The sequence below is a fragment of the Tachypleus tridentatus genome, chromosome 13 (assembly GCF_004210375.1).
Source record: "Tachypleus tridentatus isolate NWPU-2018 chromosome 13, ASM421037v1, whole genome shotgun sequence".
NCBI lineage: Eukaryota > Metazoa > Arthropoda > Merostomata > Xiphosura > Limulidae > Tachypleus > Tachypleus tridentatus.
In genome coordinates this window covers 208,530,054-208,556,634 of record NC_134837.1, presented here as the reverse complement: position 1 = coordinate 208,556,634, position 26,581 = coordinate 208,530,054, and the positions used below count along the sequence as shown (strand labels likewise).

Below are 26,581 nucleotides of genomic sequence, written 5' to 3'. Positions count from 1 at the left end.
GTTGAACCGTTCTTTAATACCCAAAGGAACTTAAACACTTCAAAATAACATAAGTAGGAAATTATAAATAGTTGAACCGTTCTTTAATACCCAAAGGAACTTAAACACTTCAAAATAACATAAGTAGGAAATTATAAATAGTTGAACCGTTCTTTAATACCCAAAGGAACTTAAACACTTCAAAATAACATAAGTAGGAAATTATAAATAGTTGAACCGTTCTTTAATACCCAAAGGAACTTAAACACTTCAAAATAACATAAGTAGGAAATTATAAATAGTTGAACCGTTCTTTAATACCCAAAGGAACTTAAACACTTCAAAATAACATAAGTAGGAAATTATAAATAGTTGAACCGTTCTTTAATACCCAAAGGAACTTAAACACTTCAAAATAACATAAGTAGGAAATTATAAATAGTTGAACCGTTCTTTAATACCCAAAGGAACTTAAACACTTCAAAATAACATAAGTAGGAAATTATAAATAGTTGAACCGTTCTTTAATACCCAAAGGAACTTAAACACTTCAAAATAACATAAGTAGGAAATTATAAATAGTTGAACCGTTCTTTAATACCCAAAGGAACTTAAACACTTCAAAATAACATAAGTAGGAAATTATAAATAGTTGAACCGTTCTTTAATACCCAAAGGAACTTAAACACTTCAAAATAACATAAGTAGGAAATTATAAATAGTTGAACCGTTCTTTAATACCCAAAGGAACTTAAACACTTCAAAATAACATAAGTAGGAAATTATAAATAGTTGAACCGTTCTTTAATACCCAAAGGAACTTAAACACTTCAAAATAACATAAGTAGGAAATTATAAATAGTTGAACCGTTCTTTAATACCCAAAGGAACTTAAACACTTCAAAATAACATAAGTAGGAAATTATAAATAGTTGAACCGTTCTTTAATACCCAAAGGAACTTAAACACTTCAAAATAACATAAGTAGGAAATTATAAATAGTTGAACCGTTCTTTAATACCCAAAGGAACTTAAACACTTCAAAATAACATAAGTAGGAAATTATAAATAGTTGAACCGTTCTTTAATACCCAAAGGAACTTAAACACTTCAAAATAACATAAGTAGGAAATTATAAATAGTTGAACCGTTCTTTAATACCCAAAGGAACTTAAACACTTCAAAATAACATAAGTAGGAAATTATAAATAGTTGAACCGTTCTTTAATACCCAAAGGAACTTAAACACTTCAAAATAACATAAGTAGGAAATTATAAATAGTTGAACCGTTCTTTAATACCCAAAGGAACTTAAACACTTCAAAATAACATAAGTAGGAAATTATAAATAGTTGAACCGTTCTTTAATACCCAAAGGAACTTAAACACTTCAAAATAACATAAGTAGGAAATTATAAATAGTTGAACCGTTCTTTAATACCCAAAGGAACTTAAACACTTCAAAATAACATAAGTAGGAAATTATAAATAGTTGAACCGTTCTTTAATACCCAAAGGAACTTAAACACTTCAAAATAACATAAGTAGGAAATTATAAATAGTTGAACCGTTCTTTAATACCCAAAGGAACTTAAACACTTCAAAATAACATAAGTAGGAAATTATAAATAGTTGAACCGTTCTTTAATACCCAAAGGAACTTAAACACTTCAAAATAACATAAGTAAGAAATTATAAATAGTTGAACCGTTCTTTAATACCCAAAGGAACTTAAACACTTCAAAATAACATAAGTAGGAAATTATAAATAGTTGAACCGTTCTTTAATACCCAAAGGAACTTAAACACTTCAAAATAACATAAGTAGGAAATTATAAATAGTTGAACCGTTCTTTAATACCCAAAGGAACTTAAACACTTCAAAATAACATAAGTAGGAAATTATAAATAGTTGAACCGTTCTTTAATACCCAAAGGAACTTAAACACTTCAAAATAACATAAGTAGGAAATTATAAATAGTTGAACCGTTCTTTAATACCCAAAGGAACTTAAACACTTCAAAATAACATAAGTAGGAAATTATAAATAGTTGAACCGTTCTTTAATACCCAAAGGAACTTAAACACTTCAAAATAACATAAGTAGGAAATTATAAATAGTTGAACCGTTCTTTAATACCCAAAGGAACTTAAACACTTCAAAATAACATAAGTAGGAAATTATAAATAGTTGAACCGTTCTTTAATACCCAAAGGAACTTAAACACTTCAAAATAACATAAGTAGGAAATTATAAATAGTTGAACCGTTCTTTAATACCCAAAGGAACTTAAACACTTCAAAATAACATAAGTAGGAAATTATAAATAGTTGAACCGTTCTTTAATACCCAAAGGAACTTAAACACTTCAAAATAACATAAGTAGGAAATTATAAATAGTTGAACCGTTCTTTAATACCCAAAGGAACTTAAACACTTCAAAATAACATAAGTAGGAAATTATAAATAGTTGAACCGTTCTTTAATACCCAAAGGAACTTAAACACTTCAAAATAACATAAGTAGGAAATTATAAATAGTTGAACCGTTCTTTAATACCCAAAGGAACTTAAACACTTCAAAATAACATAAGTAGGAAATTATAAATAGTTGAACCGTTCTTTAATACCCAAAGGAACTTAAACACTTCAAAATAACATAAGTAGGAAATTATAAATAGTTGAACCGTTCTTTAATACCCAAAGGAACTTAAACACTTCAAAATAACATAAGTAGGAAATTATAAATAGTTGAACCGTTCTTTAATACCCAAAGGAACTTAAACACTTCAAAATAACATAAGTAGGAAATTATAAATAGTTGAACCGTTCTTTAATACCCAAAGGAACTTAAACACTTCAAAATAACATAAGTAGGAAATTATAAATAGTTGAACCGTTCTTTAATACCCAAAGGAACTTAAACACTTCAAAATAACATAAGTAGGAAATTATAAATAGTTGAACCGTTCTTTAATACCCAAAGGAACTTAAACACTTCAAAATAACATAAGTAGGAAATTATAAATAGTTGAACCGTTCTTTAATACCCAAAGGAACTTAAACACTTCAAAATAACGAAATTATAAATAGTTGAAATACCCAAAGGAACTTAAACACTTCAAAATAACATAAGTAGGAAATTATAAATAGTTGAACCGTTCTTTAATACCCAAAGGAACTTAAACACTTCAAAATAACATAAGTAGGAAATTATAAATAGTTGAACCGTTCTTTAATACCCAAAGGAACTTAAACACTTCAAAATAACATAAGTAGGAAATTATAAATAGTTGAACCGTTCTTTAATACCCAAAGGAACTTAAACACTTCAAAATAACATAAGTAGGAAATTATAAATAGTTGAACCGTTCTTTAATACCCAAAGGAACTTAAACACTTCAAAATAACATAAGTAGGAAATTATAAATAGTTGAACCGTTCTTTAATACCCAAAGGAACTTAAACACTTCAAAATAACATAAGTAGGAAATTATAAATAGTTGAACCGTTCTTTAATACCCAAAGGAACTTAAACACTTCAAAATAACATAAGTAGGAAATTATAAATAGTTGAACCGTTCTTTAATACCCAAAGGAACTTAAACACTTCAAAATAACATAAGTAGGAAATTATAAATAGTTGAACCGTTCTTTAATACCCAAAGGAACTTAAACACTTCAAAATAACATAAGTAGGAAATTATAAATAGTTGAACCGTTCTTTAATACCCAAAGGAACTTAAACACTTCAAAATAACATAAGTAGGAAATTATAAATAGTTGAACCGTTCTTTAATACCCAAAGGAACTTAAACACTTCAAAATAACATAAGTAGGAAATTATAAATAGTTGAACCGTTCTTTAATACCCAAAGGAACTTAAACACTTCAAAATAACATAAGTAGGAAATTATAAATAGTTGAACCGTTCTTTAATACCCAAAGGAACTTAAACACTTCAAAATAACATAAGTAGGAAATTATAAATAGTTGAACCGTTCTTTAATACCCAAAGGAACTTAAACACTTCAAAATAACATAAGTAGGAAATTATAAATAGTTGAACCGTTCTTTAATACCCAAAGGAACTTAAACACTTCAAAATAACATAAGTAGGAAATTATAAATAGTTGAACCGTTCTTTAATACCCAAAGGAACTTAAACACTTCAAAATAACATAAGTAGGAAATTATAAATAGTTGAACCGTTCTTTAATACCCAAAGGAACTTAAACACTTCAAAATAACATAAGTAGGAAATTATAAATAGTTGAACCGTTCTTTAATACCCAAAGGAACTTAAACACTTCAAAATAACATAAGTAGGAAATTATAAATAGTTGAACCGTTCTTTAATACCCAAAGGAACTTAAACACTTCAAAATAACATAAGTAGGAAATTATAAATAGTTGAACCGTTCTTTAATACCCAAAGGAACTTAAACACTTCAAAATAACATAAGTAGGAAATTATAAATAGTTGAACCGTTCTTTAATACCCAAAGGAACTTAAACACTTCAAAATAACATAAGTAGGAAATTATAAATAGTTGAACCGTTCTTTAATACCCAAAGGAACTTAAACACTTCAAAATAACATAAGTAGGAAATTATAAATAGTTGAACCGTTCTTTAATACCCAAAGGAACTTAAACACTTCAAAATAACATAAGTAGGAAATTATAAATAGTTGAACCGTTCTTTAATACCCAAAGGAACTTAAACACTTCAAAATAACATAAGTAGGAAATTATAAATAGTTGAACCGTTCTTTAATACCCAAAGGAACTTAAACACTTCAAAATAACATAAGTAGGAAATTATAAATAGTTGAACCGTTCTTTAATACCCAAAGGAACTTAAACACTTCAAAATAACATAAGTAGGAAATTATAAATAGTTGAACCGTTCTTTAATACCCAAAGGAACTTAAACACTTCAAAATAACATAAGTAGGAAATTATAAATAGTTGAACCGTTCTTTAATACCCAAAGGAACTTAAACACTTCAAAATAACATAAGTAGGAAATTATAAATAGTTGAACCGTTCTTTAATACCCAAAGGAACTTAAACACTTCAAAATAACATAAGTAGGAAATTATAAATAGTTGAACCGTTCTTTAATACCCAAAGGAACTTAAACACTTCAAAATAACATAAGTAGGAAATTATAAATAGTTGAACCGTTCTTTAATACCCAAAGGAACTTAAACACTTCAAAATAACATAAGTAGGAAATTATAAATAGTTGAACCGTTCTTTAATACCCAAAGGAACTTAAACACTTCAAAATAACATAAGTAGGAAATTATAAATAGTTGAACCGTTCTTTAATACCCAAAGGAACTTAAACACTTCAAAATAACATAAGTAGGAAATTATAAATAGTTGAACCGTTCTTTAATACCCAAAGGAACTTAAACACTTCAAAATAACATAAGTAGGAAATTATAAATAGTTGAACCGTTCTTTAATACCCAAAGGAACTTAAACACTTCAAAATAACATAAGTAGGAAATTATAAATAGTTGAACCGTTCTTTAATACCCAAAGGAACTTAAACACTTCAAAATAACATAAGTAGGAAATTATAAATAGTTGAACCGTTCTTTAATACCCAAAGGAACTTAAACACTTCAAAATAACATAAGTAGGAAATTATAAATAGTTGAACCGTTCTTTAATACCCAAAGGAACTTAAACACTTCAAAATAACATAAGTAGGAAATTATAAATAGTTGAACCGTTCTTTAATACCCAAAGGAACTTAAACACTTCAAAATAACATAAGTAGGAAATTATAAATAGTTGAACCGTTCTTTAATACCCAAAGGAACTTAAACACTTCAAAATAACATAAGTAGGAAATTATAAATAGTTGAACCGTTCTTTAATACCCAAAGGAACTTAAACACTTCAAAATAACATAAGTAGGAAATTATAAATAGTTGAACCGTTCTTTAATACCCAAAGGAACTTAAACACTTCAAAATAACATAAGTAGGAAATTATAAATAGTTGAACCGTTCTTTAATACCCAAAGGAACTTAAACACTTCAAAATAACATAAGTAGGAAATTATAAATAGTTGAACCGTTCTTTAATACCCAAAGGAACTTAAACACTTCAAAATAACATAAGTAGGAAATTATAAATAGTTGAACCGTTCTTTAATACCCAAAGGAACTTAAACACTTCAAAATAACATAAGTAGGAAATTATAAATAGTTGAACCGTTCTTTAATACCCAAAGGAACTTAAACACTTCAAAATAACATAAGTAGGAAATTATAAATAGTTGAACCGTTCTTTAATACCCAAAGGAACTTAAACACTTCAAAATAACATAAGTAAGAAATTATAAATAGTTGAACCGTTCTTTAATACCCAAAGGAACTTAAACACTTCAAAATAACATAAGTAGGAAATTATAAATAGTTGAACCGTTCTTTAATACCCAAAGGAACTTAAACACTTCAAAATAACATAAGTAGGAAATTATAAATAGTTGAACCGTTCTTTAATACCCAAAGGAACTTAAACACTTCAAAATAACATAAGTAGGAAATTATAAATAGTTGAACCGTTCTTTAATACCCAAAGGAACTTAAACACTTCAAAATAACATAAGTAGGAAATTATAAATAGTTGAACCGTTCTTTAATACCCAAAGGAACTTAAACACTTCAAAATAACATAAGTAGGAAATTATAAATAGTTGAACCGTTCTTTAATACCCAAAGGAACTTAAACACTTCAAAATAACATAAGTAGGAAATTATAAATAGTTGAACCGTTCTTTAATACCCAAAGGAACTTAAACACTTCAAAATAACATAAGTAGGAAATTATAAATAGTTGAACCGTTCTTTAATACCCAAAGGAACTTAAACACTTCAAAATAACATAAGTAGGAAATTATAAATAGTTGAACCGTTCTTTAATACCCAAAGGAACTTAAACACTTCAAAATAACATAAGTAGGAAATTATAAATAGTTGAACCGTTCTTTAATACCCAAAGGAACTTAAACACTTCAAAATAACATAAGTAGGAAATTATAAATAGTTGAACCGTTCTTTAATACCCAAAGGAACTTAAACACTTCAAAATAACATAAGTAGGAAATTATAAATAGTTGAACCGTTCTTTAATACCCAAAGGAACTTAAACACTTCAAAATAACATAAGTAGGAAATTATAAATAGTTGAACCGTTCTTTAATACCCAAAGGAACTTAAACACTTCAAAATAACATAAGTAGGAAATTATAAATAGTTGAACCGTTCTTTAATACCCAAAGGAACTTAATACCCAAAGGAAAACACTTCAAAATAACATAAGTAGGAAATTATAAATAGTTGAACCGTTCTTTAATACCCAAAGGAACTTAAACACTTCAAAATAACATAAGTAGGAAATTATAAATAGTTGAACCGTTCTTTAATACCCAAAGGAACTTAAACACTTCAAAATAACATAAGTAGGAAATTATAAATAGTTGAACCGTTCTTTAATACCCAAAGGAACTTAAACACTTCAAAATAACATAAGTAGGAAATTATAAATAGTTGAACCGTTCTTTAATACCCAAAGGAACTTAAACACTTCAAAATAACATAAGTAGGAAATTATAAATAGTTGAACCGTTCTTTAATACCCAAAGGAACTTAAACACTTCAAAATAACATAAGTAGGAAATTATAAATAGTTGAACCGTTCTTTAATACCCAAAGGAACTTAAACACTTCAAAATAACATAAGTAGGAAATTATAAATAGTTGAACCGTTCTTTAATACCCAAAGGAACTTAAACACTTCAAAATAACATAAGTAGGAAATTATAAAAGTTGAACCGTTCTTTAATAGAACTTAAACACTTCAAAATAACATAAGTAGGAAATTATAAATAGTTGAACCGTTCTTTAATACCCAAAGGAACTTAAACACTTCAAAATAACATAAGTAGGAAATTATAAATAGTTGAACCGTTCTTTAATACCCAAAGGAACTTAAACACTTCAAAATAACATAAGTAGGAAATTATAAATAGTTGAACCGTTCTTTAATACCCAAAGGAACTTAAACACTTCAAAATAACATAAGTAGGAAATTATAAATAGTTGAACCGTTCTTTAATACCCAAAGGAACTTAAACACTTCAAAATAACATAAGTAGGAAATTATAAATAGTTGAACCGTTCTTTAATACCCAAAGGAACTTAAACACTTCAAAATAACATAAGTAGGAAATTATAAATAGTTGAACCGTTCTTTAATACCCAAAGGAACTTAAACACTTCAAAATAACATAAGTAGGAAATTATAAATAGTTGAACCGTTCTTTAATACCCAAAGGAACTTAAACACTTCAAAATAACATAAGTAGGAAATTATAAATAGTTGAACCGTTCTTTAATACCCAAAGGAACTTAAACACTTCAAAATAACATAAGTAGGAAATTATAAATAGTTGAACCGTTCTTTAATACCCAAAGGAACTTAAACACTTCAAAATAACATAAGTAGGAAATTATAAATAGTTGAACCGTTCTTTAATACCCAAAGGAACTTAAACACTTCAAAATAACATAAGTAGGAAATTATAAATAGTTGAACCGTTCTTTAATACCCAAAGGAACTTAAACACTTCAAAATAACATAAGTAGGAAATTATAAATAGTTGAACCGTTCTTTAATACCCAAAGGAACTTAAACACTTCAAAATAACATAAGTAGGAAATTATAAATAGTTGAACCGTTCTTTAATACCCAAAGGAACTTAAACACTTCAAAATAACATAAGTAGGAAATTATAAATAGTTGAACCGTTCTTTAATACCCAAAGGAACTTAAACACTTCAAAATAACATAAGTAGGAAATTATAAATAGTTGAACCGTTCTTTAATACCCAAAGGAACTTAAACACTTCAAAATAACATAAGTAGGAAATTATAAATAGTTGAACCGTTCTTTAATACCCAAAGGAACTTAAACACTTCAAAATAACATAAGTAGGAAATTATAAATAGTTGAACCGTTCTTTAATACCCAAAGGAACTTAAACACTTCAAAATAACATAAGTAGGAAATTATAAATAGTTGAACCGTTCTTTAATACCCAAAGGAACTTAAACACTTCAAAATAACATAAGTAGGAAATTATAAATAGTTGAACCGTTCTTTAATACCCAAAGGAACTTAAACACTTCAAAATAACATAAGTAGGAAATTATAAATAGTTGAACCGTTCTTTAATACCCAAAGGAACTTAAACACTTCAAAATAACATAAGTAGTAGGAAATTATAAATAGTTGAACCGTTCTTTAATACCCAAAGGAACTTAAACACTTCAAAATAACATAAGTAGGAAATTATAAATAGTTGAACCGTTCTTTAATACCCAAAGGAACTTAAACACTTCAAAATAACATAAGTAGGAAATTATAAATAGTTGAACCGTTCTTTAATACCCAAAGGAACTTAAACACTTCAAAATAACATAAGTAGGAAATTATAAATAGTTGAACCGTTCTTTAATACCCAAAGGAACTTAAACACTTCAAAATAACATAAGTAGGAAATTATAAATAGTTGAACCGTTCTTTAATACCCAAAGGAACTTAAACACTTCAAAATAACATAAGTAGGAAATTATAAATAGTTGAACCGTTCTTTAATACCCAAAGGAACTTAAACACTTCAAAATAACATAAGTAGGAAATTATAAATAGTTGAACCGTTCTTTAATACCCAAAGGAACTTAAACACTTCAAAATAACATAAGTAGGAAATTATAAATAGTTGAACCGTTCTTTAATACCCAAAGGAACTTAAACACTTCAAAATAACATAAGTAGGAAATTATAAATAGTTGAACCGTTCTTTAATACCCAAAGGAACTTAAACACTTCAAAATAACATAAGTAGAAATTATAAATAGTTTCTTTAATACCCAAAGGAACTTAAACACTTCAAAATAACATAAGTAGGAAATTATAAATAGTTGAACCGTTTTTTAATACCCAAAGGAACTTAAACACTTCAAAATAACATAAGTAGGAAATTATAAATAGTTGAACCGTTCTTTAATACCCAAAGGAACTTAAACACTTCAAAATAACATAAGTAGGAAATTATAAATAGTTGAACCGTTCTTTAATACCCAAAGGAACTTAAACACTTCAAAATAACATAAGTAGGAAATTATAAATAGTTGAACCGTTCTTTAATACCCAAAGGAACTTAAACACTTCAAAATAACATAAGTAGGAAATTATAAATAGTTGAACCGTTCTTTAATACCCAAAGGAACTTAAACACTTCAAAATAACATAAGTAGGAAATTATAAATAGTTGAACCGTTCTTTAATACCCAAAGGAACTTAAACACTTCAAAATAACATAAGTAGGAAATTATAAATAGTTGAACCGTTCTTTAGTACCCAAAGGACTTAAACAGCCCAATCTGAATTTTTTCGATCGTGATTCTTTTATTGTTGTTAGATGTGGCATGAAGTAAGTGCTTTAAAGTGCTCAAGTTTTCTGGTGTACGTTCACCAAGCATTCGGCTGGTTTTCCCTATGTAGATTTCGTCACAGTTGTTACAAATAATATAACAATTAGATATGCAGGTAAAGTGGCTAATCACAGAATACGTTGATTTAGGGCCTCTAACAGGTGTTCTTTGATCAATGTAAGAAGAAACGTTGCATCTGCTTCCCTGATAAGTGGACGCACCAACATGAGTATCAGATGACAGTTGTATGTTGTTCAGAAGTTGAACAGAAAGAAGAAATGTTAGTGTCTTGTTTATGAGGAATTAGAGGTTTGTTAGGAAACGTGTGACCAATGGTATTGTACTGTGTTATGACACGAAGTTGTCATATAATACACGTGTTACTTGTATGTTAAATTACGTGTTAAAAGTCAAGCTTATTTTATCACCAAAGAAAGGTGAAAACTTATTTAAGAAGTAGCGACAAAAGTAACCTGGTTAAATACAGAATAATTAAAACTATTGATGTGATTATAAAGATATAATCACTGTTATAAAAAAGACATACACATTTTGTTATAGTTGTGTCTGGTAACTTTTTTTTGCATTGTTTAACACAACTCAAATTATTTGTATGAAGCGCCCTCTATGAATTGTAGCTCGATCTATGAACTCTACCTTACTCACCTTACTTTAAATACAAGAATGCAACTACGAAGACATTTAAAGTACAAGTTCACATTTCGTATGTCTCAAAGAAGGTGAAAAGTAGAAATAGGTAGTTTAAGCCTAATTTTGCCAAGGATACGAACGCTTACCATTAACGGCTGGATTGTTTTTATTTGCTGAATTTCGCACTAAGATAATTCAGGGGCAGGTTTTGTTCTAACCCTTAATTTTAATGCGATAAACTAGTCAATGTAACTCACCCCAACTCTTGGCCTACTTCTGTAATTTCTTCTTCACTCCTATAATAAACTCACGGCTCCAAAATACGGATCGCGATATATTATTTATAGTAACGGGACTCGAACCATGAATTCTCAGATCCGCATACTAGCCACTTGGCCGGGATAAAGTGATAGATAAATATTTTTATTATAGCCATGAGGTGATTGTGGAATAAACATTTAATAAGACTGAAGAAGACCTAACGATGACCGAAGAAGGTCGAAACGTTGTTCGCTCTTCTATGTAAAATATTTTCTCAACCCAAACGAGCCGTTTTTGCATATAAATTTCTCAACAAGTGGGTTTCTCGACATCACTGATTATGCTAGAGACACGTTCCTTTAGATGCGTGTTTCATAAATGAAGACACAAGGACTTTACATCTTTATATGTGGCGTGTAACGTGTCATAAAAGGAACTTAATATTTCTGTTACGTCACAGATTCTTCATCGCATAAAATAATTGCATCATTGTTGCAATTTTTTTCATTAGATCTCCATTAATTAAAATATTACGTTACTAAACTTAAAAAATATATAGTAGGAAAAATTTATTTCCTTTTTAATTTTACGAAAAGCTACACGAGGACTATATACGCTAACTATCCCTAATTTAGCAGTGCAAAACTAGAAGGACGGCAGTTAGTCATTACCACCCACCACCTATTTTTGGGCCACTCTTTTACCAACGAATAACGGGATCAACCGACACAGTATAACGCCCCCACGGCTGAAAGGCTGAGCATGTTTGGCGTGACGGGAATTCGAACCCGCAACTCTCAGACTGAAAGTCAAGCGCCCCTAACCACCTGGTCATGCCGGGGCCCAGTAGATAAGGAAGGTATTTCTTCTGAAAGGAAAAGTTGAAGTGATTAAAATTACTTCAGATAAAATGAACGGAGAGAAGTTGTAGGCTATTTGCACTTCATTAGGCTAAAAATACTGAACAGCTAATAAGGCAGCCTTAGACTGGGCATTGACTAAAAGAAGTGTTTAGTTACTACTGATCTCAGTTCTTAACAATAACTCGGTATAAATGGTAATCTGGAATTCATCATTCATTCTTTTACTCTAATAAGTCTGTCTAAGTGTGGCTATTTGACCCTCATTATCTTTATATATCTGTCTAAGTGTGGATATTTGACCCTCATTACCTTTATAGGTCTTTCTATGTGTGGATATTTGACATTCATTACCTTTATAGGTCTCTCTAAGTGTGGGTATTTGACACTCATTACCTTGATATGTCTGTCTAAGTGTGGATATCTGACACTCATTACCTTGATAGGTCTAGATATTTGACCCTCATTACCTTTTTTTAGGTCTTTCTATGTGTGGATATTTGTCACTCATTATCTTCATAGGTCTGGATATTTGTCACTCATTACCTTGATAGGTCTGGATATTTGACCCTCGTTACCTTGATAGGTCTGGATATTTGACCCTCATTACCTTGATAGGTCTGGATATTTGACCCTCATTACCTTGATAGATCTGGATATTTGACCCTCATTACCTTGATAGGTCTGGATATTTGACCCTCATTACCTCGATAGATCTGGATATTTGACCTTCATTACCTTGATAGGTCTGTCTAAGTGTGGACATTTGATCCTCATCCACAGCATCCCTGATACAGAGAACATGACGAATAGAGCTTCACTAAAGGCTGTGTAGTTGATAAGTGTGTAGACGTGTACCGTGGTCAGGTAGGCCAAGCTGAGAAGACCCTGTAAAATCATATCTATTAGGTTTATTCTGTTCCTACAGTTATAGACAAGAGAATAATGAACCAGTAAAGGCAAAAACGAATTTTTTTAATTCTTTAAATTTTGTAAATGAACTCTACATGAGTAGAATCTTGGAAGTTAAATACCTGGTATAATTTTGATGAAACGTTTATATGTGTGGAAACTAGTTATATATCTAATAAGTTAAAAAAAAATTCTTTTGTTTTGAATTTAATTTGACAACAGAAAAATCGAAAACTGTTTGTGACCTACAAAAGATTTATTTGCATCAAATATCGTGTAAGTTGTTTGGCATACACGAAAACTTTACTCGCGAAAAATTAATTGAGCAAAATGCAAATGTTTTAAATTTGTTTGTATATCTGTGTGATAAAAAGTTATTTTGTGCCAAATTACATGCAAATTGGACAAAATACAGCCTACTATTTGACCAAAATTTTACATTTGTGATAAATTTCATCTTGATTGCTGTAAATAATATTGTACCGGACCCCAAAATATTTTTTTGGATTTTGTTACATTTGACCTTATAAAGTCCTTTAAAAGGTCTAAATAAGAAAATAAAAAAAAAATAACCGCCCTTCAATGACACAGCAGTATGTTGTTTGCTTCCTTTGTATTGGTATTTGGGTAGTGATGTTAAATACCCAGGAGGGTCAGGTGCATTAGACCTCTTCCCCTATCCTGAACGTTGATGATGTCTATCGTAAAGTGTTTTTTAATTGATATAACTTTGGGCCAGAGTATGACACCGTCCTCAGGCCCGTTTCAGGACAGTGTCCATGTATAGTCTCGACAATAATTTTTTTTATATATATTTTTTTCTTTCTTTCTTCCATAGATAAAGTACTACTACTACTAGTAGTAATAATAATAAAATAAAATAAGAAAATAGGGTACAATAATATAAAACTAGGTTTAAGTGTCTACTGCATGGTGGCCAGTTTTTTAAATATATGTTAAAAAGTTAGAGGTATTTAGGGTTACTTTCATCATGGACGTAGTATGTGTAGAGATCACATATGAAGTCATTTTTATGCCAATTCTTATTAAAATAACTAAGTTCATTATGCAGGAGTCTTTCAGATATTGTTTCTATATTTGCATACTTGTGTATGAATGAAGTACAACGTGGTATTTTATATGTTAAAGTTGAAACTGAATTTTGTATTCTTTGTAGTTTCTGTAATTGTTTGGGTGCTATGTTTATCCAGGCAGGAGATGCGTATTCTACTATGGGTCTGATGTATGTTTTGTAGATTTTAATTACGTTGTCTGGTGATGTACCTTGATTTTTACCTGAAAGACGTCTTGCATAATTTGCTCTTTTCCATATTCGTATCAGGATGTTGTTAGTATTCTATATCCACGTTAATTTGGTATCATAAGTTAATCCTAAAAATTTAGCAAAAGTAGCAGTCTGTAAAAGTGATCCGTTCGGCCCGGCATGGCCGTGTTAAGGCGTGCGTCTCGTAATCTGAGGGTCGCGAGTTCGCATCCCAAACATGCTCGCCCTTTCAGCCGTGGGGGGCGTTATAATGTGACGGTCAATCCCACTATTCGTTGGTAAAAGAGTAGCCCAAGAGTTGGCGGTGGATGGTGATGACTAGCTGCCTTCCCTCTAGTCTTACACTACTAAATTAGGGACGGCTAGCACAGATAGCCCTTGAGTAGCTTTGTGCGAAATTCAAAACAAACAAACAAACTGATCCATTCATGTATAACTTTGGTGGATCTTTTTTCAGTTTATTTAATCTGGTGAATAATATCACTTGGGTATTTTGAAATATTTATTTTTTATTCTATATTTCTGTAGTAATCTCCTAACTTATTCAGGGCTGGTTGGAGGTTTGTTGCTGCAGTTGAAGGAGTGGGGGCGCTTTTTCACACCGCTACATCGTCAGCAAATTGTGTTGCAAAACCTAAATTTAGGTCCCACAGAGGCATATTACTCACATACATGATAAGTAATATAAGGCTAACTACCCCTCCCTGCGGGACACCTGCCTCGGGTGAAAAGGACCCTGAGTGGGCCCCATTCACATCTACTTTACATGTTCTATTTTCCAGGAAGTTGAATAGCCAGCGAATAACTTCCTGGGGTAAAGCCATTTCCGCTAAACAATGACATAATCCGTTATGCCACACTGTGTCAAATGCTTTCTCAATGTCGAGAAAGCAAGCTACAGTGCATTCGCTTTTGTTGAAGCTGTCTGTAATTGTATATATGTAAAAACGCCCTCTACATTCCGACACTCAGTTACACAACCCCTTTCAAACATGTGGTCAGCTTCCTGTCAGTTACCTCTTTCTTTCTTTGTGAACCTGACGATGACCAAAGAAGGTCGAAACGTTGTTCGGTCCTCTACGTAAAAAATTTCCTCAACCCAAACAAGCCGTTTTTACATATATTTTTCTCTACAAGTGGGTTTTCTCGACGTCACTGTCTCTAATTGATTCTGTTAGTCTAATTAGGTGGTCTGTAGTTTGTCTGTATTTTCTAAATCCGTTTTGAATTTCTGGTAATTTTGAGTTTACTTCTAAGTATATGGATAGACGATTACTGATTATTCTTTCTAAAATTTTGCCGATACAATTGGTTAGGCTAATTGGGCGGTGGTTGTTTGGTTTATTCGCTGACTTTCCTTCTGTCTGGAACATTAATATTACTGCTTCCTTCCAAGAAACAGGGATATATCCAGCTGATAATGATAGGTTAAATAAGGCTGTTAGGTGTTCATATAATCTCTGAGTGCCGTGTTTTAGGAGGATAGCTTGGATACCATCTTCTCCAGGAGCTTTGTTTTTTGTGTTTTTGATAGCAGTTTCTATTTCCCTTGCTGTTATATCTTTTATTAGTTGATGAGTGTTCCAGTCTGTTGTTTTCTCTGGTTGTAAAAATGTGTTTACTGGGAATATAGGTGTGTAGAGGCTTTTGTTTTGATCAATAAAGTTATTGACTATATTATAGAAGTACCTGTTCATGTCTGGATCATGATGTGTTTTGAACGTGTTTTTTAAATATCTCAGTTTTTTCTATGTAAGTGTACGCCGTTTTTCCATCTAGTTCGAGTGGTTGTTTTTTGTTTTTTTTTCTGTATTCGTATATCTTTTCAAGTGTGTCCAGAATTGTTTTGGATCTGTTTTGTGATTTAATTCTGAACAGAAGGAGTCCCAGCTATCTTGTTTTTGTTGTCGAATTAGATGTCTTATCTTATTTCTTGTAGTATTTATTTTAGTTTTTAGTGTGGGGTTTCTATTTTGTATGTATTGTCTGCGTAGTTTTCTTCTGTCTTTTATTAAGTGTATTATTTCTTGATGTGGTTGCTATGGGTGTGTTATTGTGTAGTGTTTTTGTTTCGGTATCGAGCTGTTGGTTGCATGTTTCAGACACTCAGAGATTATATGACTATACGCATCTATATCTGATGCTTCCGCGAAAATATTTAGTGCTTCAGTTGGTAAAATTTGGTTTATGACAGTTTGAAATAATGGCCAATTAGCTTTTTATAATTTAGTTTATCTTTAACTTTAGTTTTGTTTAAGTGAGGGAGGGGTGAGATTGAAGATACACCAAACTGGAAGGTGGTCACTGTCTAAATCGTGACCGACATGAAAGTTACAAATTTACGACTCATATTGTACGAGAACAGACATAGGTCCAGTATTTCACCATGTGCGTATGAGATATGTATCGGTGTTGCATCGTTTAATAATATCATATTAATATAATATAATATAATAATATCATATTAATATAATATAATATAATATAATATAATATAATATAATATAATATAATATAATATAATATAATATAATATAATATAATATAATATAATATAATAATATCATATTCATATAATATAATAATATCATATTAGTTTCGGCTGGAAATTTATAAAGTATTTTGTACATCTACAGTTGAACGTTGTATGTTTGCTATTTAAATCTCCTGTAATAACTATATTGGGATTTTGATTATAGATGGAATGCAAAAGATTTGCATCTAATACTTTTCTAGACGAGCAATAAATGCCCGCCACAGTTACGTCAGTATTATTTTGCGTTCTTATGCTTACGGTTACTGATTCCTCAGAGGAAGGTAGTTTAAGTTCCTGAACTATAAGTTCAGTTCTGTACAATAATAAAATTCCTCGGTTGGGATCTATTTCACCTTCCTGTCGTGTCTGAATATAGTGTATCCTTTTATTCTGAATCTATGGTAGACAGAGAGGGCAGTTTCACTAATTACAAAAATATCTGGTTTTATGGAGTTCGTTATATCTTCAATCACATGTTTCTTGGAAGCAGTAACAACTTGGATATTGATGTGTAGTACTATGAATTTATCCATGGTTGACAGAGTTCATGATATATGTTAAAATTTGCGGTAGATATTTTTGGATGTTTTTCATAATTGAAGAACTGGAGCTTGAAGATAAACTCAGTGATGTCTCTTTCTACTGCACTGTTAGGTGGCTGTACCCAAAAATGTCTTAAATAGGTTTGTGGATCTGACGGAGCATATTATTACTTTTCTTGAAGAAAAGATAATATTCTGTCCTCAACTAGGAAATGATGAATGGGTGTAAGATCTAATGTTCCTTACTAATATAATGAATCATCTACAACCCTCAACTTTGCACTCCAGGGGAAGGATAAGATTGTTTCTGATCTTACTCAGACAATTTTCAGCTTTCAGAATAAAATAAGACTTTCAAAGAGACATAATGTCAAGAATTTTTGGTTACTTTTCCAATCTCAAAACGAGCGTAAATACATTCCCTGATATTGAAATAAGACCACAAACTGGAAGAATATAAAGATAAATTACAAAGATTGCTTGATAATTTCCTAGACAGGTTTGAGGACTTGCTGAAGACCTGCTTCGCCTTTCTTGTAAATCCATTCATGGCTGATGTGATGAATGATGGTTGTCTAATTCTTAAACCTCTGGTTACACAACCATCTGCTGTGGAAATGGAACTAATAGAACTACAAGAGCACTTTGGTCTAAAGATGATCCATGAATTCCATTCTACAATTGAGTTCTGGAAACAAATTCCAGAAATAAAATATCCTGAGCTGAAGAAAACCAGTGTGCGACTCATCTCAGTTTTCAGCATAATATACTGCTGTGAATCACTGTAATCTGTAATGAAGTTTGTGAAGTCGAATCTTCGTGCAATCCTTACAAATCAACATCTGACGGAACTAATTCTAACAGCCTTGACAACATATCAGCCGGAATTTCAACGACTCGCAACCAAAATGGAAACTCGCAAGACCTCTACTAGCAGTAAATAACCTTATAATTCTATTAATATTTGTTTGTGTCAGAAAAATGTTACGATAAGACAAACATTTTGTAAGGTGGTATCTGATTAAAATATCTGTAATTTTATTGTTTTACATATTTTACTCCATGTTTTGACCAGATATTTATTAAAACAAATATCATTAGTATGTTTGTTTTCTACCCCTTTTATTATTATTTTTGGCAGTCTCATTTAATGTTAATTTCCATATTTTTCTTAGATGTTTCCCAGTCCATTACTGTGTTAAATACGCTCACTATGGTTAAAACAGTAATCAGCTGGGATTCTGAAAACATTTGATATATATGTGTGCACTTTGTGATTATTGAAACTATTACATATTAACAGTTTAAAAACTACATACATGAATAAATACTATGTATGTGATATGTGTTCATGTCTTGCGGCTCTCAAACACCTGAAGTTTATCGTATGTGACTCCAACGTTAAAGAAGTGTGGCCACCCTGATATAGTTAGTAAACGCAAAATACTTCCACATTGTTCTGGAGTTTTCTGGAATATTAAATTATTTTTACTTCAATTCAAGCTACTGGAAGTTTTGTTTGGAACATGTAAGTCATCAATGTTTTACTTAGTTAACTGGTGAGTTAAGATTTTTCAAACTTTTCTGCGTTGGTTTTACAAGATACTTATTTCTCTGTATTATTTAAATATTAAAGCCCTTTTACGAATAGCCAATACTTTAAGCAAACAAAAAGTCTTTTGTGAGACACTTAAAGAAGAGCTGTTTAGGAGTTGTTAATTTGATGACTTTTAGAAACTAGTGTATGTAATACGAACTATGATTGGTTCGTTTTTGAAAAACAGACTTGTATCTGTGTAAGTTTTAATTTGTTCAGGAAATATTTTTTTCTTTTAATAGCATCCTTCATGTCATGTTACTCTATAAAATGAATGAACATACATATAACCATCTTAACAGTTTTACATTTTTCTCAGGAATTATTTGAACTTCGTTACAGAAGAGCTGAAGGATCCATACAAGTAGGAGTAATTCATATCCATATTGTAGCTCTATGTTTACCACAGTATAAACGTTTGTGGAAAGTGACGTGTTCAAGGGGCTGGTTGGATTGGTTAAAGTCCCCGCCTTTTCTCCTCTTACTCCCCAAAAGTACTTTCTCTCGGTCCTGGCCCGGCATGGCCAGGTGGTTAAGGCACTTGATTCGTAATTCGAATCCCCGTCACATCGAACATGCTCGCCCTTTCAGCCGTATGGTAGTATAATGTGACGACCAATTTCACTATTCTTTGGTAAAAGATAACCCAAGAGTTGGCGATGGGTAGTGAAGACTAGCTGCCTTCCCTCTAGTCTTACACTGCTAAACTAGGGACGGTTCGCGCAGGTAGCTTTCATGTAGCCTTGCGCGAAATTCCGAACAAACCAAACCCTCGATTGTATAAATTGTCCACATTTACTGAAAGATGCACGTGATATCTCGCTCCATAGGGAATGGAAAGGATACCATTTTTAAAACGAATGGCACACAGTGAGGGGCATGGACTATGTTATAAAGTATAACCCACCGTTTTGTATTTCAAAAATGTTTAAGACTGGCAGAACCGGAATAAAAGACGACCAGTTTACTTCTTATGGATTTTTAACCTTGTGTATCACAGGGAACTCGCAGTTCACGTAACTTCCTCTAACATACAGCTCCCTCTCCCGGCACCCTACCAAATCAAAATATATTTCTTCAAAAATCTTTATTTCCAGCTAACCCCTGTCCTTGTGATCTCCTCTGCTCGACATGGTTATAGAAGGTAATAAACTTTGACAGTTTTCTTACTTGAACTTTCCTTGTTAAAAGCTGTTTAAAAACATTTAGGTTAAGGTTATATTAAAATATACGCCCTAGAAACACAGCTAATATATTTCTTTCCTCTGCAATTTAAAGAGCTTGTTTGTTAACCCATATATTATCAGAGTACTTTGTATCTATCTCAATGATTTATGACCTCGCATTAAACCTGTTGATCAAAGAGTTGAAAACGCGCAATTGACTGGCACGTGCGACTTTAAATATTTAGAATATTTTGTTTCTTCTGAAATCTTGTAGATTTGAGAGATTGAGACATGTCAAATTCTAAGAATAGTAATGTAAACTTATAAAGGATACTTATTGCAAGTTAAGTAAAAAAAAACCAGATTGGCTGGAATTAAGTTGTCTCTTTCACTTTATGGTTTTGTTATGGTATAATATATTAATTTCATTGTACTTACTGTAGAAACGACCAGTCACACAATAACTATTTTTACCTGCTAGTGAGTGATGTCAGAATTAAGTTCTTAATACATTTTTCAGAAATTTACCTCGAGCTATTTGGATTGGAATTCCGGTCGTGACATTTGTGTATGAATTCGCAAATGTTGCTTATTTTACGGTTGTCTCTCCGCTAGAAATGTTGGCCTCTCCTGCAGTCGCAGTGGTAAGACACAGTAGCTTCTTAGTGATTGTGGAGAAAAGATCGTTAGCCAATTAATTGTTAGATAAGAGATTGTTGGATGGTGGGTTGTTGGCCAATTAATTGTTAGATAACAGATTGTTGGATGGTGGGTTGTTGGCCAATTAATTGTTAGAAAACAGATTATTGAATGGTAAGTTGTTGGCCAGTTAATTGTTAGATAACAGATTGTTGAATGGTGGGTTTTTGGTCAGTTAATTGTTAGATGACAGATTATTGAATGGTTAGTTGTTGGCCAGTTAATTGTTAGATAACAGATTGTTGAATGGTGGGTTGTTGGCCAATTAATTAAAAAATGAAATAATAAGAACTTGTAGCAAAACTCCAAATTATTTTTGTTGCAACATTTCGACCCATACTAAAGCTGTTGACAAAGTCATCAAGAAAACAGATTAAATATCCAGGACCTTTTACTTATTTATGGTAATATTTTATTTGCCTCATTTTATTTAAAAAATGAAAAGAAAAGCAAATTCAGCGCCATCTACAAACTTATCCTCACTATCACGAAACTGTTATGTTTGCTGGAATTAATCTGCCTTTTTTAAAACTAAATTTGACCTGATGATGACTCGATACTGTGGATCGAAACGTTGACCCCAAGGGGCTGTGGTAAGTCTGGAAGCGCTACAAACCATAAGCAAAGCAAAGATACCCATTACACTATGTAGAAACGTCATTAAAACCGTATCTTGGTTTCTGTAAGTTTATAATGATAACTTCCACCTTTAATGCGTTAGGTGAGGCTATGGCAACGAGACTAATTAACTAGTTACTTTTGTTATTATTATATATATATATAGTAAGGACCAAGATTGGATCCTGGGTCTTCCTGATAGAGATATGCTATCCACGCGTTCGGAGTCTCTCTTGTTATAACTTTTGTCATCTGATCTATTTAAATGCTTTCGTGGCTGGCATTCACATTTTATCAACTTCTGTGATTGGGTAAGTGTATGATTTCTGTTTTTGGTAATGCTATTTTGCTTTTCCTATTCTTTAAAATGAATAGCTATTACACACAGATCAGTATATTCGGTTTTTCTTGCGTGTTTAGTTTTTCTTAATCCTAACTTTATTATATTTATATTATCCAACGTTTTGAACTCCACATTCACAAGGAATGGGGTAAATGACGATTTACTCTCGTTTTTTTAAAATATTTTATAACTAGATCAAAACACAAATTAATATAACCTTCGTATCCAGAGAGAAATACGTTTACTTCCTTTATAGGATTACACAAAAGACAATATCCTTTAAGAAACTCGAACAACTGTGGAGTGTTTAACGTGGTTTTATTGGAAAATTTGTTAGCAACATTATCAAGTTGCATAATGTCTTTTTTTATAATTACTAATGTAAAATGTATTTTTATTGTTATAATGTTACACCACAAACATTTTTATAAAAGTATGTAAGGCCCACCATCAAACATATTTACAGTCCTTCTGGGGTGGTTCTTGGTAGTTAAAGATTTTAATGACCAAGACAAAATATCCTATACTTGTACTTGGGTGTATGTACATGCCAATAAACTTAGCCAAACTTCAACAGTCTATTTATATAGAATTTAGTAATAGATATAAAACCACAAGTTTAAAAATGGTAACAAATTATATGCAGTTTTATTTCAGCCTCTAACCCTCAGGACAGCTGGTGTGATAATTGACACTTTTTACTAATTAACTCGAAGATGACCTAAGAAGGTCCAAATGTTGTTCTCTGCTTTATTGGTAAATGTGTTAATACCCATACCAGCTGTCCTGCGATATATTTTCACTTCAGGTGGGTTTCTTATCATCACAAGCCTGTAACCCTGTATTTCAAAGAACCTTCTGTCATCAAAATCTTCTGTGTTTAACCATATTGCCATTTTATCAAAATCCTCCATTCCTACCAGTGCTCTAAAGTGATCTATTTTACTCCTTATACTTCTAGCATCACTATAGTAACAATTAAACCTATCCTTATAACTACTGTTACATTTATTTGCTATGCTAAACTTTCATTTGCCTCTTGTTCTTTCTCCATTTAGTTTTCCTAGCCCTCCTAGTTGTAGCTTGTCTTCTCTTACAGCTGTGTTAATAGCCTTAACAAACAAGCACCCCTTGGTGTGGATTTCTGTACATGGTGAGGGGAACTCCCAGGGAGGGTTCTGTTCTTTCCATTTACCTCTTCTGGGATCTAAACATCCACCCACGTGAATGCCGTACGTGGCGACTCGTGCAGGGGAGGAAAGAATCCTGGTGGTTTAGGGGTCCAACCTTAACACACGACTTTGGCCTTGAATTCCTGTAAACAGGCGGCCTTAGGGTGGCCCCTTAGGTCAATTGGCTGATCGACCTGGGGTAGGGGCAACCAAGTATTAGTGTTGGAAGTTATCAACAGGTGTTGTGGGCATTGTGTCTGATGCTGGTGTTTGGGTATAGTACTCACAAAACCCTGGCGTTGCTGTAGTGACCTTGCTTGACATTGTAGTATGTCCCCTCATTGGGCTCCATGGTGGGTGGAGTCAGTGGGCACTAAAACTTCCTTTTATTTTTATGGATCCTCCAAAAAAATTTAAACAAAATAGTGAAAAACAGTCAAAAGGTAAACGACCACGTCTTGAAGTTTCTGAGCAGCAATCTTCAACATCTGCACCACTTGTTGTACCTCATTTTCTTATCAACATTTCACATTGTAAACCTGAAAGCTTATAACTTTAAAATCAGACAAAAATTCCCATGATGGAGGTACAGTACAGACACATTAAACTGATAACTACCAGAAATGTGTGGTAAAAATAACTGTGATTTTAAAATTTGTTATAGCTGGAGGGTCTGGTATCATTACACTCACATTATACTGTCCAAATTTTCAACAGGTGCATTTCATATTGCACAGTCTTTTGGGTCCGTCAAATACAGCAGGTATAGTGAGCTGGTCTTGGTATCCTATGATCACACAGTGATCTACACTCAAACATTACTAAGAAACAGTATCTAGAAATTGTACTCATAGTATAAGGAATATTTGACCTGCTTAAACCTCTTGTATAGAAATTTTCATTTAGAGAAATCCTACTTGTTAAAGTACAACAACAACATTAATCAGTGGTATTCAGAATAAATCTTGGTTGTTTTTTTATTTATTTTTTTAAATCAGTTTCTCACATGCCCCCTAGTGACAAATAACGTAATAGTTATACTGTAACAAGCTCAGTATATAGCGTGTTCTTCTTGAGAGAGAAAATTTGGTTGAGGTCTAAAACAGCCTTTTAATATTAAACCTGTTTATACACAATGATTACAAACCTCAGGGACTTTTAATTTATTTTAATCCATTATATTTTGATTCAGTTGTTAAAATAAAAGAATAGTAGTCAAGTTTGTGTGGTATAAATAGTATATTATTTTCTCATCACCTAAGTTTGTTTGAGAGAATAATCCTTATTGGTAAATTAAATATAACTCAATAACTTGGTGACAAAGTGAATATACATTGTTGCAAATATAATAATATAAGTTTAATTTATCAGTAGAGCTGGAATCTACCAGCCTTGAAAACAATCTGCATAATAAAGGCCATGAAATATTTAATTAACTACCATTTATTTTGCCCATACTGCACTTATAACAATGTTCCTGCACAATTTACTGGAGTTTGATTTCACTGTTGGCCTAATTTTGTAAAAGTCACAATAGATATGGGTTACAACTTCTTACCTTGCATAGATTTTGATGTCAAGATGAGATTTGTTTCGACCATGGTATTGAGCAGCTACTGATAAGTCAAAGGAATCTACAAGGGGCTGGAGAATCAGAAAGCTTCGATCTACATTTTACTGGACATCCTGTTGGAGGACCGCAAGACCAGATCCTTTAGCCTGAACTTCCACATGACCCCACACATTAGGTGCAACCTAAGCAAGTAAAGACAGGTTGACCAATCAAGGCTTGTTAGAATTTAGAATGTTTATAAAAGATACTTTCTTTAACTGGGCTATGTTGTATATAAATTGAACAGGACAGAAGCTTGGGTTTATCCTGATCTGCATAACATTATTATACTTTGATCATTCAATCGCATTTTGACCTGTACGATACCAACCTTTTTCACACATTAGTAATGCGAAGATCCCTCAAGTTAAATTTTTAAAGCTTTTTTGTTTCTTACATTAAGAGCTATATTCCAACAAAACTAAATACTTTAATTTACATAAACTTAATTTTATGCTAATGTTTTTTCACTATACAAATCATATTTCTCAAAATATTTTTTATTAAGTTTCAGATGACTCATAGGCCCCAGTTTGTGAAATGTCACGCTAAACAATAACTTCATTCTTTTATTGTCAGGGCTACTTTAAATAAATTAAAATTGTCCATTAAATCAGATGTCTATAAATTATTCTCACAGACGAGTGTCTTACCGATATCGACTTGAATGTAGCCAAGTTATCTTCATGAACTACAAGGTCGGCAATTTCTCCAGGATTGGATGAAGACTCAACTTTCAAATTCATATCGTAATGTCTCTCACGTGAGTTCTAAACGACGCTTCCATTAACGCTTGCATGGCAACAACAGTATCCTAGTAACATAAAAATAAAATAGGATAGCATGTAAGAACCAATTTGTTTTATATTTTTAACTGTGGTATAAACAATAAAAGATATCATGTGAAAGTATGAATACAGGTAAAACAAAAATTTCAGTTATTGAGCCATCACTGATAACTTGATAAATCATGAATAATTAGGTGAAAACATTATGTACCTGAGTAGAAATGAAAGCAGCATCGTGATGCCGCATGGTGTTGAACCATCTCACAATCTGATCTTGGATTATCCCTCCATCTCTTGCTTCATTTAGTCTAACAAGTCAAAGCATACTTCTGCCTCAAAACATCTTGCTACCATTAGAGCATAGGTGACAGACAATAGCAACATCGTATGGATTGGTAAGTTGGGGCAGCTGACGTTCTAAATACGTCACTGCTCTTGCTCGAGCATTGCTGTCTCCGTTCGCAGTTCCTACAACCAGTGTTGAATATTATCTCATTAAAACAGAACAGGCTGGTGTGTCTCGTTATTTTGAATTCTAAAGACTGTATTAAAACTAACAAAAGCTAAAATTCCAGTCATTACATTAGATAAAATGTAACCCGTGAAATCACACTAAATCATTTATAAGAAATCATCACTAGGTGTAAAACAAAATTTAGCATTGAATCACATAAATGGCATGTCATACCCCTGGCTGAGCCAATACTTCAGCAAGAGTAATTGTCACGTAGGCTGTTAACGACACATTTTTTTCAGGTTTATTTTCAAGTTGTCGCCATATCTGATTGTGGTATTCCATTAATATCTACAAAGCCAATTAAAATATAACACAAGTTGAGGACATACAAAAACTATTTTGGAGCATTACCAAATACATTATTAGAGTCCAAGCCACAATCCGTCTAACAACTGTGAATTTTGACAATAGTCCCACAGTATTGTTTCAACGGTAAGTCTCCCATCCTAGAACTGTTTGTCAAATGTACAGCTGGGTAATTTAACCAAGTACATTAATCAGTGCTTAAAACTAGAT

At 31.8% G+C, this 26,581-nt stretch overlaps 1 long non-coding RNA gene across 1 annotated transcript; it reads right to left on the bottom strand.

Moving 5' to 3' along the window:
- Positions 1 to 24,500: 24,500 nt before the first annotated feature.
- On the bottom strand, positions 24,501 to 26,100 carry LOC143239766 (uncharacterized). The gene is made up of 3 exons (XR_013021355.1): positions 25,760 to 26,100; positions 25,414 to 25,574; positions 24,501 to 24,903 (listed from the first exon to the last, which is right to left on the bottom strand). It is a non-coding gene; the product is annotated as an uncharacterized LOC143239766 (long non-coding RNA).
- Between the last annotated feature and the right edge of the window lie 481 nt (positions 26,101 to 26,581).